At 35.4% G+C, this 19834-nt stretch overlaps 1 protein-coding gene across 12 annotated transcripts in view; it reads left to right on the top strand.

Moving 5' to 3' along the window:
• LOC137655305 (RNA-binding protein, mRNA-processing factor 2a-like) overlaps positions 1-19834 on the top strand; it is a 354099-nt gene that overhangs the window by 130815 nt on the left and 203450 nt on the right. The gene's annotated exons all lie outside the window — the stretch shown is intronic.

Here is a 19834-nt window from a genome sequence, read left to right as displayed (position 1 = left end):
TTTCTGTAATTTTCTCCGGTAACTTATGAATAACAGAAACTGTGGGTTGCATTTTCCATTTAGTTATTTTATTGTATGATTACTGATGTCACCACTTTTTCATAACCAGAATCTTGTTACATCGGTAAAAGTAATATTGGGCTGCTTTAGCAAATAAAACACAGAAGCGAAAACTGGAAAAAAAACTAACCAGTAAACTGAATATCTCTCTCTCTCTCTCTCTCTCTCTCTCTCTCTCTCTCGGGGCTATATAGTGTGGGAGAGTCACGTTCTGATAATAAATCTTCGTATTGGGCTCACTATCCGAATACTTATAAAAGGAATTGGATAAAGCCGGTGTAGCGATATATTCACCTCAAGATGAAAGTCGAGTGTGTGGTAAATGGGCTTGACTGAACTGAGAGGTCACATAGATTAATAATGATGATGATGATGATGATTGAAGGTTTTGCACGGGTGGAGGGAGGCTGGCCGGTGGGTGACGATGTGGGAGACTAGCCCTGGTTTAGGTGTAGTGGTAGTGTGCAAGGGTTGAAGGGGGGTGGGTGGGTGGCTTGAGTTGAGCAGAAGGTAATTTGATTTACAGTAAAGGGTATCTTTACTGTTACACTTTTATCCCTTTTTCTTTATAAATCTGTTTTCTGGCATTGTTAGATCCCCGAAAGGATTTTCCAAATTAATTTCAATATCGATTATGTTTATGCGATGATGAACCACCGAGGTAGGACCAAAACGCTTGACTTTTTGTCCTAAACCTCCTATTCCATCAGTCAGTCAGTCAATTGGGCTTTATATATTGCTTTTTTTTAGATTCACCTAATAATAGTCTCTCTCTCTCTCTCTCTCTCTCTCTCTCTCTCTCTCTCCTTTTACCAGTTGTCCCAGATCTCCGTAAATTGTTTCATTGTATTAATACATTTTCTTAGTTCGATTTGCATTCAACACAATGAGTGCAAGGTAAAAATGAGTGTACACATACATTTGAGGACATATTTTGGGCTACTATTTTTAAAAAAGTTGTAGAAACTGTTACCAAAATTTGAAAACGATATAGAAACTGTTACCAACGATACTTTAATTAGAAAATCTATAAAGAGGATGGAAAGTGTCGTAAGTTTTATTTGTCATTACATGAAAGCAGTGTCATTATCTTCACATAACTGTTACATGTTTCATTTTGTTTCACTAAATCATTTATATATACATCGTGTTTATCCGAAGGGGTTGGTGCTGTCGGTGTAGGTATTACATGAGCGGCTTTACAGCGTCCTTTCAGACCCAAGCAGCTCTCGAATTTTAGCCTTCTACTATACATCCGTTCCAGCTTCTTTTCTTCCAGACTCTTGACTTTTACTTTATACTACATCTACGTTGTTTCACCCAGTTGTACGTGGGTGCTGAAGGATCTCCCAGGCCCCAGTGTAGGGCCTTTTGGCCCCAATTCTTAAATCCATGTAACATTTGTATTGCTAAAAATATCGTTCCATGAGCCAGCAGTCACTGGAAACTTGGAATCTCCTTATTAGCTGATGCCATTATAAAATATTATGTCTATTAAAAGCTATGTAAGAATATAAGGAACTTTTTATTTGCTTATCTCATCCTTCCTACTTCTCCTCCTTTCCTTTTTTTCATATTCCCCCATTCCCCTTCTCTCAAGGAGTCGAGGTAGGCGGGGTGGGGAAGGGAACAGGGTGTGGAGGGGGATGTGTTAGTCAACGAACAGATGAGTGTCTAGGTCGCCTGGTAGGGCATCTATCTCTTGGGAGGGGAGGGTTAGCGTAAATAATGAGTGTGCGTGTTTGTGTGTTCATGTGTTTGTTTACGCAGCACGAGCAGTAGTGACGATGGTCGATATCTTTCTGAATTTGCGGTGTTGTTGAGGAAGAAGATTTGTCAGTTTACACAAGCTCCAGGTTTTCATCTCTTGTAATCTTGCCTCCAGAGAGCTAATATACTTTTATTTTACATTTTCACTTTCTGATGGGTTAGGATAAGCTGTACAAATGAACATTATTTTTTAAGTTTTCGGTGGCTAGGTGTGTCTTAATTAAAGTCATGTCAGTTATGGTATATCTTGATAGTAAGGGCTTTCCTATTTTACCTGAGTTGCAATCTCTTGCGAAAGCTCAAGAAGTTACAGTAAGTATTCCGTGACACTGAGTTGGTCATTAGTTGAGATAGAGAGAGTAGTCTTGACGTAAACGCTCGTGTAAGATGGTAATCTTGCGCAGCATTCTCTGGAGTTTTTTTTTCGCAAAGTAACTGCCAGTTTTTAAAAGGCCATGTGATTAAGTTGCACTTGAAGTTTAGATAGAACCAAAATTTATGAAATTATTCGGATTCTTCTGTAATTTAAGATTGGGATTGGTATTTGGAATCGCTAGTGATCTAATCATTGGTCTTTTGATTTAAAGGGGGTTTAGCTGTTGATTTAAACCAGTTGATATCTGGTGCGAATTTCCCCATGGCAAAGAAAATTGATTGTAGTTGTTTGCTTAATAAATATTTGGTCATGAAAGATCCTCAGTATTGTATGGGTATTTTATCACAAAGTTTTCCTCAGTATTTGATACGAAATCGAAATGTTTCCAATAGGTATAAAAAGAATAAATTTTGGTCATCTTTATGTAAAGGAGCTTGATCCTCATAAGAATTATAGGTGGGGAAATGCACGATACCCATTTCTTTCTATTGGCTTTATTCTTGTTTTTAATTTTGCCTCTCTTGTGCATGTGATAGATACGACAGCAAGATTTCATAATTTTATTCTCTTCTATGACGTCACGAAAGCGTCCTTTATCTATTGAAGGTATGGAAAAAATTATAATCTTTTGGATTATGAATAGAAGGTCATGAAAAGGAAGGAGAGAGAGAGAGAGAGAGAGAGAGAGAGAGAGAGAGAGAGAGAGAGAGAGAGAGAGAGAGAGAGAGAGAGAGAGAGATAGAGAGATGGGGAGGGGGCGTTTAACCCTTGTTGGTTTCTCTTTTATGGTAGATGATTTTTATCGTTGCATTCAATGTGTGGAGTTCTCTAGGGTCGAAGAAGCTGCATTTTGTTTGTGCTTGTTCAAGTTCATTGTTAGCTTGTGTGTTTCTATGGGAGAGGTTTTTGTTTTCTAAAACAGATGGTCTTTTTTTTTTTTTATTATAAATATTGCACTTCTACCGTAGAAATTCTTCATCTTTTATGTAGACTTGTAGTTATTTTTCGTCTGTTAGATATGTGACTGTACTTATAGAAGAGCCTTCTGAAAAATATTGTATACCAAATTATCCTAAAAATGGTAAGCTTGAGATTTAAGATTCTGCAAAATAGCATAGCGTTTCAATTATAGTTTCAACCGAATTTAAACATAGGTTCTTGTCTTCTCAGATTACCGTGTAACTTGTGCGAGATCAAATCTTTCTGCATGCAATACTCTTTGTTATTTTTTCCATGTCATTTATTTCAGTATGCAATTAATAGTATTTTTGCGTCTATTATTACCATTAACTGCCGCTACGCCTACTGCCGGATTAATAATTACCTTTTTGGTACAAAAAAAAAAAAGAAAGAAAAAAAGTTATTTTAAAAAACGAATTGAGGCAGTGCTGCAAAAAATATTCTTTGTTTTCGTTACTTGGTTGTTGTTGTTTTTAAGATGCCATTAAGAAGATCGGTGCTTGAATGGATCCAGGGAGTGCCTTTACTTAGCGCAGTGTTTTTCCTTCTCTGCTTGTGTGCGTTACCGCCCTTTTAACCTCTCTCTCTCTCTCTCTCTCTCTCTCTCTCTCTCTCTCTCTCTCTCTCTCTCTCTCTCTCTCTCTCTCTCTCTCTCTCTCTCTCTCTCTCACTTTACTACAGATATAAGTGCAGAGTTTTGTAGTAAGCAAATGCAAAGTTTTAGTTTTTCGTTGAAATATGAATTTTATAGTTATAGGTGTTCGTTTAATTCTTATATTTTTAATGATTGTGAGCAAATATTATGTTCCACTCTTTCATCATTGCTTTCTGCTGTCTATTCTCCAGTCTAAACTATTTTTTTATCATGTCCATTGTTCTTTCAAGTTATTCTTATCCCTTCCTGTCAGTTCCCTCCTCCTCCTCCGCCTCCTCTTGGCCGATATCCTCCCATTGTCCAAATGTCCTCGACCCATTCTGCTTCGTCACTGATGTTATTTTATTCTCTCATTCATTGCTGACCAAAGTGTGAGATGTTCATGTGTGGTTTTAGGACATCTTCGTTTAGTGATGGGCTGTAAAACTGTTCTTTTTATATAGTTTTGTGGACTAATCTTCCACCATTGTTAACAGATTACCTTTCTTAATCAAATATTACATAACATTTGTGTGTTGTTACTTAGGCTGAAGTCATCTCTCTCTCTCTCTCTCTCTCTCTCTCTCTCTCTCTCTCTCTCTCTCTCTCTCTCTCTCTCTCTCTCTCATGAAACAGTTTAATAATGGTTCGATTTAGCTTTATAATGGTAGTGATATTTTATCATTCTAAACCAGGTGTGGGAACGTAGTGGCTATTCAGCACTTTAAAGGGAAATATAATTTTAATAAGAATAACTTAAGATCCAAAAAATTCAAGTCTTTTACTGGACTTGCTTTAGTAGGTGCTCGACGTGCGAGGAATCAGGACTACATATGTTTAAGAAGAAAGATATATTGCACTGTATTTTGATATGTTGAGGAGTGATTAATTGGTTGATAGACTAGGTAATGATTCAGTGGATAATATAAAATGGAATTTTAATGCGAAGTTTGGGGATATACTTATGAAAGATAAAAATAAAAGGAAAATAGATTCCGGGATAATTGTAAATAGAATGTGTATTGTAGAATGAGGTTGGAATATAGTTACGGGAAGGAAAGATTCCAACGAGAGCCCACTTGATTGTGGGAATATCGTTTATTATTTTGTTAGCAATAGAAAACTGTTGCGCTATGTATTTCCCTCGACGGTGACCTTTCAGTTGTGACCCAAGTTTGTGATATCATATCTCAGTTACCGGAGTTAACTTCATTTAAATAGAGGGAATTAGGGTTATGAAATCTTTAGTATACTTATCCTGCAAAGTTTTGACCAAGAGTTTAGAAACAACGAAGAAATTAATGGAATTGTAACTCGTCTGTCTGATCTTGTGAAAGATGTGAAATATGAAGTCGCCTGTCAGAAGTTTCCTTTCTAATAATTATTTGCTAACATTGTTAATAAAACTGGAATAAGTTACAATGTGGAATTGAATTTAACCATTGTTACATCTCCTGTACACCACAAGACTTCATCTACCTGCCACTGATCCAACAATATGATCTTGGGTATAAGCAAACAAACATCCAAAAATCTTTCCTCTTAAAAAATAAATTCCGTCCAGAATACGGAAGGGATTAAATACTGTACCATTATGTAAACGAAGCTACTTTTCTCTTAAGTCGCAGCGATGCCTAAATATCCTCTATTGATTTTGTAGGTGTATAGGAAATGAAGCTTGGGTTACCGGAATCATTCGTTCATTGCCTTCATTAAAATGATGGCGTGTTTTGTATTTTTCTCTGGGTTGTTACAGGGAATAGCTGGTTGTTGCTGATAAGGAATAAAAAAAAAAGTTGTTGTTTGTAAGTTGCTGTTTTGACATACCGGTGCATCATTTTTTTTTTTTTTTTTTTTGGGGGGGGGGCGTCTGTAATGAATCTTCGTGTTATGAGTGTGCTTTTATAAAACTAAATTAAGAGATTTAATTGTCTTGGGAGTTATATTAAAATGTAATACGAAATTTCGGAAACTTGTGTAAATGAGTATAAGAAAAATCTGATTCTAATTTGAAAGACTTGATTGTTTTTTAATTAACTACATAACTATTTGAAATTAGTATGAAAAAATATATATAATTCGTGCCTAATGGTGGTGTCGAACATCCCTCCCTGTTCTGTTCTCCTCTCCCCTTTCGTCTTTTGTCTGTAGTGGAAGGAAGAAACGTAACATAAAAAAGTGAAGATAAAAAGCAGGATATTTCTCAACTGTACACCAAAGAAGAGGATGTACAGGAGAGCTGTCATTATCTCAGATGGATGCTTACTTAAGGGGATGAATCAGAGAGAGAGAGAGAGACAGAGAGAGAGAGAGAGAGAGAGAGAGAGAGAGAGAGAGAGAGAGAGAGGAGAGTTCTAAGGGGAGAGAGAGACTTAAACATTTATTTTTATGTAGAACTGTTGTCAGAATGTAAGTTAACTACGAGAGAGATTCAGACTCATTTTGATTTTAAAAGAGTCACGCAACGAGATAGGTCAACATTTTAAAGTTTGTTCGTTGTACCAGTGGAGAACTACAACGGATTGAGGTAATACTGTAATTAAGGAAGGTGGGAATGCACTAACGAAAATCACGATTGATGAGAATATAGAAATAAAAGGCGAGGCAAAAGAAAAAGAAATGAGAGCACTATGGCGACGTTATGGCTACGGTATTATTAAGAAGTGTCTGATGATTGTCATTGAAGTGATAATAAAATGTTATTGAAAAGGTAACAAATGAGACTTCTTGAAAGTCAATGAATGGCACAGTTCAGACAGAACGACTGAACTGTTCTTTTTGACATTTTAAAGAAAAAATAACCCGACGTGGGGACTACATCATACCCTTTTGTGATGGACCCGATGAAAAAATCAATAGAAAACTATAAAGAAAACAATAGATAAATGTACAGTGAGATTTACTAGGAAGAAATGACAAAGAGCAAGTTCATAAGAAATGGGGAGGGGGAGTTCGTTAGTATATTGCGCAAAAGAGGAAAGGAGGAAGCAGGAAAAAAAATGAAATTTGCCACACCCCATTGCTTGAATGCGACGCAGGTGGCAAATTTTACAGGACACAACGCTCGTCAAAGACCTCGGGTAATTTGGCGTAACATCGATAGCCTCATCTTCACACACACACACACACACACACACACACACACTGAGAGGTATAGAGGAAATTGTCTGCTATTGAATATTATTCCATTGGCGACGCTACATAACTCTTCATTATATATTGCATTAGCATGACATATTTTTATACAAGCATAGTATTAAATTTGAAACAATGCTAATTCAATATTTTCGCGTACCTTTTAAATCCTTGAACAATTACAAAGGCAGTTAGTTTTTGTTCCATTAATATTTAGATATTTGGTCCAATAGCTGGAAACTTAACATTTATAAGATATCACAAACTGTTGACGTAATTTATATCAAGTAATGGGGACTTTCATTCTTTGTTACTTTTTATAATGATAACTATAATGCAATTAAAAGTACTAACTTGGGGATAGCCTTTCCCCATTTATTCCAGATGTGTGTAAATATGGGAAAGTGAATGGGGGGGAGGGGGAGGGTAGTAAATGAGGGTCTTTAGCGCGACAGAGGGGAGGTGTTTGTTTGACAAATAAAGATGGATATATCAACTGTTTTGCTTCCCCTCTTTGACAACAGAAATAACAAATGAGGGGAGGAGATCGGAATCGTGGGAGGAAAAGGAGAAAAGGGGACTCGCAAGATTGTTGACAACTCTGTCTGTCTCTCTCTCTCTCTTGATTTTTTTTCCTCTTTCAAAGGTTGATTTTCCGTTCGTATTTCTTTACCCTCTCCACCCTACCCTTTGTTTCTTATATAGGTTTTGAATTATTAATTACCTTTATTATCTCTTTCCTATTGTTTTATACCATCCCTATCACCGCGTTCCTCTGGCTTTATTTGAAAACCAGTCTCTCTCTCTCTCTCTCTCTCTCTCTCTCTCTCTCTCTCTCTCTCTCTCTCTCTCCTTTCACAGCATTCATCAGGGCAATTTAAATAACGTTAGTCTAGAGCCGGTGGGAACCTCCGCCCTAACATTAGTGTTCAGAAAGCAGCAGGTGAAGTGCGCGTGTGAACAACGTCATCAAGGGGCGCTGTTCACCTGAACCCGGAGAGGTGTGACAAAATTCAGGTGAGGGAGTGTGCGCGTGACACCGCCACTGCCCCCCCCCCCCTCCTCATTTTCTCTCTAACTCTTGTCACTTGGATAGGAAGGTCGGATGCTCATGTGGGCCAACGAAATCTCTCTCTCTCTCTCTCTCTCTCTCTCTCTCTCTCTCTCTCTCTCTCTCTCTCTCTCTCGTGTGACGCTACATGAAGTTGGCGATCAAGCAGAGAATTTGCTGGTTTTTTTTTTTTTTTTTCCGTATTTTCCCCGCCCCCTTTACTTATTAGTTTTCCCTAAGTATTTTCCAGAAGAAACATTTTATTTTGCGAATTGATGCAAATTTTCTTGAATGTGAAATTTGACATGACAAGAGACATACACAATCCAGAAACAATTTAGGGAATAAACGTTTGGAGAGCCGTTGGAAGAAGAGAACGTTATAGATGATTCAATTTTACTTTAGGCAGGTCGATTGGCAGATGTGGTTTATTTGAATTTCTTGTTTTGCTTCTCTTTCTTTTCCGATTGTATTTCCTAATGCTTTATAATCATTTGGTCAGATTTAATGGAGTTTAGCTTTTAAACTAAGGTACAACAGTACGCTACTTAGCCTTTTTTTTTTTTTTTTTTGATGGGGTTCCTTGAAATGACATAAATTTCAGTTTACTTGATTAGGAATTGCGACGTTTTCTCACTTTTACAGGAATTTCCTTTTAGGTTTTCTACATTCTTTTACTATTTATTTAGTAGCATTCAATGTTCAGATCGGTATCCTAGTAACTATTTCATATTAAATTTATATGATTTTTATACAATTCTGTGTCGTTCTTTAATTCAAATGTATTTACACCATTTCCTCAAATCATTGTTTGTATTTTGTTTTTCTATTTCCCGTCTGTTTTGCTCTGTTGTCATGTGACATGGGTCGGTTATCGGACTAAAGTTGTGACATAGCGTTAGTACATTGTATGCTAATGTTGCGGAATGCTCTCAGCATCTTCCTCATTTTAAGTAAACGTTGCTTATGTTACTCTAGTATATGTTTGCACTTTTGTTAGCATGCCTAAATGCGCAATGGATAAGTGAGATACCTCATTGTTCCAACAGTTTCTGGAATATTTTAGGAGTTCTAGTATCTATATTACTGAAATCCTAATATAAACTTAGCAGTAGATTACTACGGGTTGCAGTAGAATAGCTGCAATGATTTGTAGTTAATGATATCTTAGAACGAATATTCACTGCTCATGTCAGATAGAAAGATTGATAGAGGCTCAGTGGAAAGGATGGGGAGGTTGTAAATGTTCTTTTTATTATTATTATTATTATTAAAAAGGAGTTCAAGAACTCTTAGACTGGGTGAAACATTTTAGACTATCGAAAAATGATAGAAATCATGAAGAGCATAAGAATTGCTCGAAAGTTTGTATAGCTCAATACTGAAAAGGTCCTGCAAACTTGACGGGTTACCTCTAATGAAAAAGCCCACCCGTTCAAAATAATTAATGAGAATGGTTAATGGTCGCGTAATTGTGAAACAAAACTTTGGCTCGAAGGTGTTCACATTTCTATGGAAATGTTCTTCAAAGGGATTTTTATAAGGGAGACTAGAAAAATGTTCAGATGACTGCATCATGCTTCTTGGATTCAGTGTGTCATAAGCAGTGACAGGCCATTTTTAGTTTAAAATGAAATAGGGTTCTTTGTTTCGAAATCTCGGTAGAGTATTTTTGGATTTTTCTTTTACGATATAAATTCCATTATTCAGTATCGAAATGTATCGCACAGCTTTTTTAAGTTTGTTGCAAAAACCTATAAACCCAACAGTCATTTTTATAGAAATGGAGTAATTAAATCTACATACTGATCCTGGCAATTAAGTTTGAATGAAAGTGAGCGGTTGCGGGATTTTTTTATTTTATTTTTTTTTTTTATCAATTTCCCATCTAAATTTGTTTTGAGGGTTATCGAAATAATTAGATATTACCAATGACTAAAGACATGACTGTTAAAAGTTATGGTTTCAGTTTGAAATTAATCACAAAGAGAATACGAGGAAAGCACAGAGGGATTTTTGACCTTTTTAACTGTTTGATGTGTCATCGCTTTGTTTGGGAAAAGTAATCTAATGCTTCATTATGATGTAGTGATAATAATTGTTTACTTCATAAAATTACTTTTTTTTTTCATGATTCTTAGGTCGTGCAAGGGAATTATATGAAAGTAAAATTTTTAGTGCTCTCCAACTGGGAAAATAGCACAGTGAAGAAAGGAAATAAGGAAAAACTAGAAGGGAAGTTTATGGACAATAATAACGTTAAAATAAATTTTTCATATATAAACTATAAAAATTCCAAAATAACAATAAAAAGAGAAACAAGATAGGGTAGTGTGCCCGAGTGTACCTTAAAGCAAGAGATTTTATCTTTAAAAAATTGTAGTCGTTAGTTTTAAAAATTTTCCAGAGTAATGTTAAGTTTTATATTTGGTTTATTATTAGACTGACACTTCGAACTATTATTATGTTTCACACTTTGATGTAGCCTCTGGCTTGAGCCTGTTATCTTTTTGAGGTACAGGAAATAAAGGGTTGTTTATTGAATAGAACTAGAGCTTTTTGATTAAGAACTAAATTCTAGAAATTGTATTACATGATAGTAACTTGATAAAAATACTATCCAAATACAAAAATGAACATGTGAAGAATTGTAAGATAGTTTTATACTATTCGTCTTTCTTTCACATTATCAACCCTTAGTCACTCGTCAGTAATGGTGTCTACATTTGTATCCCTTGTTTCTTTAAAGAAAGAAAGAAAATCCAATAAAAAAGGTAATTCCATATTGTTAAATTATTGTTGCGTTTTTAATCTATCATAATTCTCTCTCTCTCTCTCTCTCTCTCTCTCTCTCTCTCTCTCTCTCTCATTACCACAACCGAACGGAAACCCCCCCCTTTTCATGTACTATCCTTAGTATACCTGTACACCACATGGGCCATCAGCCTCCGTCCCTTCCTTCCTTTGCCTCCCATCCCATCTCCGTCCTCTATCTTCGTACACCTCCATGAAGGCTGTTCACTTGTACAAAGGAAAGCAATCTCCGGTATCCTTTATTTCATTATGCTTCTGCATACGAAGTGAAGATTGTGTTCATGGTATTTTACTCATATCATGTACATTATTGACATTGCTTTTGAAAGTTAATTAATTTTTCAATGTTTGTAATAGTTAGAACATTAGGTAAATAGGGAAATGATAGTTTGTTTTGGCCCTTGATGAAAAATAACAAATATCATGATAGGATATGTCTTATATTTTAGATATACACGTAAAGTAACCTTTACGTAAAGATACTGTGTGAATATTTTAAGTGTTTAGAAAATGATGATAAAAGTAAATATTCATATTACACCTCCAAACCTTTTACTTTTCCGACGTTACAACAGAGTATAATTTTCAATTTCACTTTTGAGCATCATAAAAGATTGCAAAATCTAAAAACCTGCATGCGTACCTCTTTTTTGTAATGATACATCTACGTTAATGTACACAATTTTTTTTTTTTGCTCGCACACGGAGAAACTAGTAGATCCGTGAAGTACGTGAGTGTTTTATAGAAGAAAGTGAAGAAAAGCCTTTTAGTGTGAGAGAGATGGAATGGTGTTATTTTTAGGTGATTGGTTGTGTAGACTGAAGAGAAAGTTTTTGGCTGTTGTTCGTGGGGGATTTAGCTGTCAATTTTAAATAAATGTATGTTTGTTTTGGGGATTTTCTTTAATCATTTTTATGGCTTGATATGTTTTGAATAGACAAATCTTAAAGAAGTGTCTCCCAAGAGTTATTACGTAATTGCTTTATGTATCTAACTGATAAAAGTAAAAGGGGGCTCATTTCTTATTCTTGATTAGATTAACGGTTTTGTCTTCAATATTTCACAAACCTCGTCCTGTAAGTCGTTCTATACAATTCGACCTTTTTGTATTTGCTTTTACTGGAACACTTGACTTCGTCTTTTTTATGCTTATTAGTCCTTCTAATGTGTTAATATCCTTTGAAATTGCCTATTACATTTCCATAGTTACCCTTCTCTTCCGTTTTTCATCTTTCATCTTTCAGAATCTCACTTTTTGTGTATTTACATTTCATACTTTATTTCAATATCTAATGTTCTTTTTTCACACTTTGGCCTTGTTTTTTAATATCTTTCCCATATATATATATATATATATATATATATATATACAGTATATATATATTTAGTCAGTATTTTATGTTTTATGATTTTAAAATTTTGATTTTCAACCCTTCTGTTTTCCTTCTTTCACTTTCATCTTGTCACCTTCTCGCGCCCAAACATCTCATTTTTCATTTGTGTATTTTCTTACCACCACTATTTCTTATTTGAATCTGCCAATTTCTGTATTTAATTATTTTTATTCTTGCATTTTCCAAAGTACCACGATCATAATTAGTAGATTATTTCGCAAGCTGTGCAATTTCATATAGAATGTTTTCTTACTTTTTATTCTTGATTATTATCGTTTCGTGAATCTTACCTTTTTTTTTTTCAATCAAAACTCCTTGCTCTAATAGTCTTTTATACAAAATGAATCTTAGCCTTTCAGCTTCCCATTTTTATGGATTCCAAACTTTATTTCCTAGTACGTCATTCATTCAAACTGGCATTCTTTCAGAATTTAGCCATTTAGACTTATTGAATTAAGTTTGTTTTTCGATGTATTCGGGTTCTGTACTTTTTTACGTTAATTTTGACTGAAAGCATTTTTGGATACGAGCACGTAATTCTGAAGTTTACAAGAATGGGTTATAATTCTGTAATTATTTTTTTTTACGAAGAGGCCATGGGGTTGGATTTTGTATCTGGAATTGTCATTATATTACCGACAGTAGAATTCTGTAGTTGTATTATTCATGATCATGGAACCAGTAAAAGTACAGTTTACCTCCACTAGCTAGATTCCGCAAATCCATATTTGTACAGAAAATATATCCTTAAAGGAAATAGAACCGTTATTCTGTTGAAATTCAGGATATTTATAAAGAGCAGCCTTAGCAACGGGAAAAGAAGAAAAAGAAGCATATCGTAAGAATTACATAAATCAATGAATGTGGGAAGGGAGAAGGGCGGTGGCTGCCATGAAGGTTTCCTAGTGGTTGGCGGAATTTTTAAACCAGATTTGCAAAGAAATCACTTAAAGAGGTTAGATGAAATCGATGAAAAAGACTTGATAAGTAAAGATGCTTGATTCAGTAGAGATCCTACTCTTGGTATTGTTAAAGGGCATTTTTATTGGGAAATGTCTGATAGATTTATTTTACTTACCCTAATAATTTGCCTTTATGTTTGTAACATGGGACGTTACAGGAATGGAATAGGAATTATACCTCATTTTCATACTAATTACATTACGCGCTCCCTTTCGGAGGGACAGGAAGCGCCCAGTGATTGAAACTGTCATGAATGAGTTGCTTTCGAACTTTGGCAACTGAGCCTTGAAACGTCACCAAGGCAAATAAAGGTAATGCTGAATGCCGTCGACTGTCATTTGGAATAGTGTTCATATTTGGAAATTATTGTTTCAGTTATGAGTAATATTATCACAAAACAAAAAACAACGTGAACGATTGAATTTTGTATATTTTTTTTCCCACTTATTGCATGATTCAACTTTGTCATTATCATCCTTTTATCTTACAAGACCTTTAATTCTTTTCATCTATGGTTTACGGATAGTTACCGGAAAGTAGATTATAGATTTATTTGAAATTTGTTGGACAACGATAGAAATTATCTTTTGCTTGAAAAATGGAGGCACTATAATGCTGAATAGCCAAATGCTCCCTAAGTTTACTGGCGGTATATATATGGCTATATAATAAGTTTTACTGCTGTCGTATTGGGTTCTATATGGCTATAGGGCTCATAGGTCTGTGTGTGTATATATATATATATATATATATATATATATATATATATATATATATATTATACATACATACATATATATATATATATATATATATATATATATATATATATACATACATACATACATACATATATATATATATATATATATATATATATATATATATATATATATACACACACATACACACACGCTGATGTATATGTATACATATGCGATATTCATATATAGAGGCAGGAAGCCGATCTCTGTGACTCATCATGGCGTGACTCGAAGCGACCAAGTTTTTGCAGATGAATAGCTTGGGTGATTTTATTTGTTTGGGGATTCCTCCTCATGATGGTATCTAGTTGAATTGAAACCATGTGCATGCTGGGAAATTCTCAGTCTGTCCTAGGCTGTATGTCAAAAAATGGGAAATTTTAGTTAACACATGCTTAGTCCTATATATACATACGTACATACATATATATATATATATATATGTGTGTGTATGTATGTATTATATATGTATATACACACACGTATACACAACAACAACAAATGTAGCCGTTTCTAGTCCACTGCTGGACAAAGGCCTCAGACATGTCCTTATTCATGACTGAGGTTTGGCCAGTATTCATCACTACGCCGGCCAACTGCGGACTGCTGACGCGTTTGTTTATATTTACTCTATATTTATATATACTTGAAAAAAGAGTGAATAAACCTCACTTGTAGCCTATACATAGTATACAATTCTTTTCCGATGTCCACTTTGAGCCAAAATATTCTCTCTCTCTCTCTCTCTCTCTCTCTCTCTCTCTCTCTCTCTCTCTGTCGAATTAATCCTTCCCTATTTAATATTTATATTCGCCCTCCCCTTATGATACGTTTTATATCCTATAGTCATAATGCATGACCACCTGGCTTACTAAACCTTCTTTCGCATTATTTCCGTTAAGCACTTTTAGCTTTTAGAGGACTCTTTGGTCCCTTGCACATTCTCTCTCTCTCTCTCTCTCTCTCTCTCTCTCTCTCTCTCTCTCTCTCTCTCTCTCTCGTTAACAATAATAAAAAGCGTTCAGTCGGATCTCCTTGACTTTTTGTGTATTTTTCACATAGTAGATGGAAGCCATATAAATTCACTACGTCATTTATTTCCTGTTCCAGGTAAATGATGCAGAGATTTATGTAAATTCCCGAATAATTTTTTTCCTCCGTGTTTCAAGGATCCTGTTTGGTTTATTTAAAGGCCAATTGTATTTCACATGGATTGTGTTATTTGCAGTTGATTTACGGATTGCAGCAAGATTGAACTGTTCAGAGTATATACGCATCTTGGCTTGACTATTAGTTTCCTTAGTGAATGACAATTTCCAAAAACATTTTACGTAAATTTCAAAGGAGTATTTTCGTACCTTCCAAATCGGTTTTGGTGTGGATGTATGGAAAAGTTCAGGGTTCACTTGCTTACATCTGATGTGATTTTATGTTAAATAAGCAAATTGATCATCAAGTCGATGTGTGATTTTATTTTACAGAAGAGTCAACTTTTTTAAATTTGATGTAAGACAATTGTCAGTTACCCCTTATACAATTTAATTGTACTCATATATTTTTCTCTTTTCCAGGTAAGGAGATGGTTTCAGTATTTGGTGGTCTGCTCTGAAGTAGATACAGTAAGTCATTACTTTCAGTTGAAATGTCAGAAATATCTCTACAGTTTCATGTTCTCTATATTCAGTTATTTATTTTGATATCTGAATGTTAGTAGTCTTATGTTGTCAAAAATCAAGAAAATGAACAAGTTTCTTAGTTTTCCCTATCTAGGTTTTATATTCTTTAGCGAAACTACATTTTCCCATGTCTTTGTTTTCCCCTTTGCGCTATTTTTGGAAGTTGATGAAGCTTGAATGACCAGGATTTAAGCCGGATTACGTAGCTTTTATTCGCTGGAGACTTATTCTGGGAGTAAATCCTCGCCATCTAACAAGATGAGGGTGGTAGAGTCCTAGGCAGAATCCTGCATAAATGATGCCCGCTTTTTTCTTTCTCTTCCCATTCATTCCTCGGTACTTAGATGTTTTCTTCCTCATCTTCCCTTCATTATGTCCTTCAGCCTTTGCTCCTCTCCCCCTATTTACCCTAGTATCATCTGCCTCCTCTCATCATCCCCGTCACCTATCCCCTCCTGTGCCCTTCTTTCCCTCACTCCGTGCTGATGAGACTACAAGATGTGATGATGAATCATTATCTTTTTCTTTGTAATGTCCAGGATGTGAGAGACGGAGAGGGGGCCTGGTCATGAGAATATGGGATACGCCCTTATCAACGCCCCATATTTTTTTAGTAATTCATCCATCCATTGATATATTTCCATTCATCACTCTTGAATCTCTCTGTCAGTTTGGCTGTATTATGCATCATTTGGCTCGGCCTGATGCTTCCGCAAGTAAGGAAAACGAACGAATGTATTTGCAGTATTGTGATTGTACGAAAACGATTGAAAAATAAAATTACCTTTGTTGTAGTGTTTGGGTCGTATTGCAAGTACTCAAATAGTTATATCGTGTTTGTAATAGTATGATGTCATTGCAAATATGCGCTTTACAAGCAATCTTTATTAACGTTTGAATTAACTTTTCGCCTCTTATGATATTTAGTTCGCTTGATTTAGGGAACGTTATTGATCCTACCCCGCTTTTTATAATGGATGAAGTCTAACTGCAAACAGAATGATATTTTTGGTAAAGGTAATTTTTTTTTTTTATCAACGATACAGCTGTGAGTCACGGTCATGGTCTTATGGAAAGACAGTTCCCTATATGACGGTTATCAATCCGTTAAAAAGGACCAAGATTTTTTTTGTGGAAGTTAGAATTTATTGGCGGTTTTATCCTATTACCTGACTATAAAAGATGAAAAAAAAAAAAAAAAAAAAAAACGTCGCTTAGCCCGGGTAGAAGCTATATACCATCCCAAATGTCCAATGTTATTTGCCCGATATTTCCTGTCACTGCCAAAATATTTGGTTCTGGTGCTTCATTTAATGACTATCGTGGTACTTTTTGTTACGTTAATTATCCTAGTTACATCTAGTCATTTCATTTCGTCCTTCATACCTCTTTCCTATGTAATAAAAAAAAAAAAAACTGTTCCGAGTTGTGTTTTCCTCTCGTCTTCCTTCCTCATTTAAAAGGTGGAATACCTCTTGCCATATTTATTCATTTCGTTCTTGTCCTCTAATCTTCTTCATATTTTTTTCATTCAAACACTCCAATCTTAATCATGTTGTTAGTCTTCATCTGTGATCCTCCTCCTTCTCCTCCTCCATAGGACTTCTTCTTCATTGTTGTGTTGATACTCATACCGTCATATCCTTTGTTCCCTGAGTCTTAAATCATCCCATAAACATCCCCCTCTTCCGCCATATTGGCGCTCGGCTTGTTCCCGTTGCATCTGCTGTCAGAAACCATGGTTTTTCTCCTGCTCTCTCTCTCTCTCTCTCTCTCTCTCTCTCTCTCTCTCTCTCTCGTCGTCTTCCTTACCTTATTAGAGGATGAAGATCAGTCGGGAAAAAGTGAGAGGTTGGAGTACTACTTACTGTCCCCGTAGGTCATTGTCCTGAGAGAGAGAGAGAGAGAGAGAGAGAGAGAGAGAGAGAGAGTTGGTTCCGTATATGTACAGTACAGTTGAAAGGAGCTCTGGTAATCAGATTATGTTAGTGATCACACATATTTTATATGTTATTTATCTATACTATAGTGATAGGAAACTACCTGAGAGGAAACCTTTTTGCGTTAGATATGTTGGGGTATCGACTTGAAACATGTGCATTTCTGTAACGACAATAAATTTGAGTATCGTGTATCATTCGGTTAAAATTTGATTTTAAATGTGGTAAAGGTACTTGTTAGTATTTTCTCTTTACTTCGTGATAGTAATTAGCTATGTGCCTTGCCAATGATGTCCCTTCTTAGGATCCTGAGGTCGCAATGACGCCAGACCGTCTCCGGGAGAGTTGCACCTGTTCATTTTAAGCAAACATTTATGTTTGGCCTCGTGCGTGCTTGTCTGTTTTCGTTTTATTGGTAGTGATCGTGCTCATTAACTTGAAATGTGTTGACTTTTGATTCAATTTGCAATGTGGTGTTGCACTGTGTGTGGAGTCCAGGTCTTGTACTACTACGGCTCTGAGTGTTCGTTTTTATGAGTCACGTTACATGGTGGCTTGCCTCATTGGTCGAGTTAATGACCTTTATTTTATCAGAATTTGGGATGTAGGACAAATTCTACTCATTTAGTAGTCAGAAAAATAACGTAGACGTTTAGCTCGATCATTGCAAGAAAAGGGAAAAAGACTTGAATCGTTTTAGTGAATTACTCCAGCTAGTTTGATTAAAGCCTTTAGACACAGGAAGAAAATTGATAAATTTCATTTGCATTTTTTACCTGTCGTGTTCTCGTTAATTACATGCTATTTGGAGATTCGGTCAAGAGTATCCAAAGAAAATAGGCCTACTGCTCTATTTTTTTTTTTTTTTTATTAACCGTGGACCGGCTATTCTGTATAGAACGCTATTTCCTTGCATCGAATTAGAAATGGTTTTATTAATGGCGACCAAAACCGTTTTTTTCAGCATGTGTGTTTAATTTACGATTGCCGTTTGTTATATATTTCAATTTCTTGCAAAACGATTAATTTGTGTGCAATTTTTATGTGTATAAAGGAGGATCGTCATAATTTAAGATTGATTTTAGGTATGGTCCCTCGGTGGTAGGGCTTCTTAGTGGAAGACCATTCTTGTTTCACGATGCTTCCCACTCGAATATCCACTTTGGAGTTCTGACGTAACAGAATAAATAGGATTGAATTACGTACGACACGTATGGAATTAGAACGTTGTAAGGAGCTAAATAGGATCCTTTTAAAGAAAGGTTAATAGACTATCAGTATTGGAAGGGTCCCCTCCTATCCATTCACATATCCTCCCCCCACACCCCTTCGATCTGGGGAGGGAAGAGAAGTGGGGGGCGGGTGGGGCGTCGGAATATCTACCGTTTGCCAAATGGGTTGACGCCCCTCATTTGACAAACCGGGAAATTAGGTAGCGGTTGGAATCTTCAGCCTCACACCACTATCTACTATGCTGATTTTCCTCTTCTTTCTTGAACTCTTAGGCATTTATTTGTGTGTGTGATGTACATGGTGTTGTTGATGCATTCTATTGCCCTCATGGCCATTATTCTTTCTATATTTAGTACATATTGTGTTCATTGTCTTAGCTGTTTTTATATATTTTTTTCCTCATATATATGCCTACCTATTTAATCCTATTATGTTTGCCGTGCAGAATGTTTGGCCATTTTTTTTTCTTTTTCTTATATTGAAAAAAATTTAAATAGTAATTTTTCCATGTTCGAGAAATTATTTCCCTTGCTCTTGTTTTATCCTCCTCCTATTGCTCTTTAGGTGATGATTACTCTCAAGTTACCTAAAAGTAATAAAAAAAAAAAAATAGTTATGCATCAAAATGGGGAAACGGCCATGAGATGGTAAATATTAGGAAACCGCTTTTGATAAAGTTGAATTCACACATTTAGACTTAATGCGCTTTCCATGCATTAGTTCAAGTTCCATTAGCGAAAAAACATTGTTTCAAACAGATTTATATTCAAGAGTGCGAAGTAACTTCACGTATATACGATTGAACAAAAAATCTAAAATTTCAGGTAGACTATTCCTAATTATAAGTGCTGCTTGATACTCTCTCAAATATCTCGTATTTTTTATGATAGTTTTGTGTAATTGAGTATCTAACTTAATTTTTTGATATTGTACAACTGTGTTGTTACATCCTGATGCGTTATATCTTTTAATTATTAAAACCTCCATTTATAATGCAATGAATTAATGCTCTCGCCCTTCAGAGATAGAGAGCCTTCATAATAGAATTATTTCTAAAGTGGTT

This window comes from Palaemon carinicauda, chromosome 1, assembly GCF_036898095.1.
Source record: "Palaemon carinicauda isolate YSFRI2023 chromosome 1, ASM3689809v2, whole genome shotgun sequence".
In the NCBI taxonomy this organism is placed as follows: Eukaryota; Metazoa; Arthropoda; class Malacostraca; order Decapoda; family Palaemonidae; genus Palaemon; species Palaemon carinicauda.
This window is presented reverse-complemented; position numbering and strand designations above follow the sequence as displayed.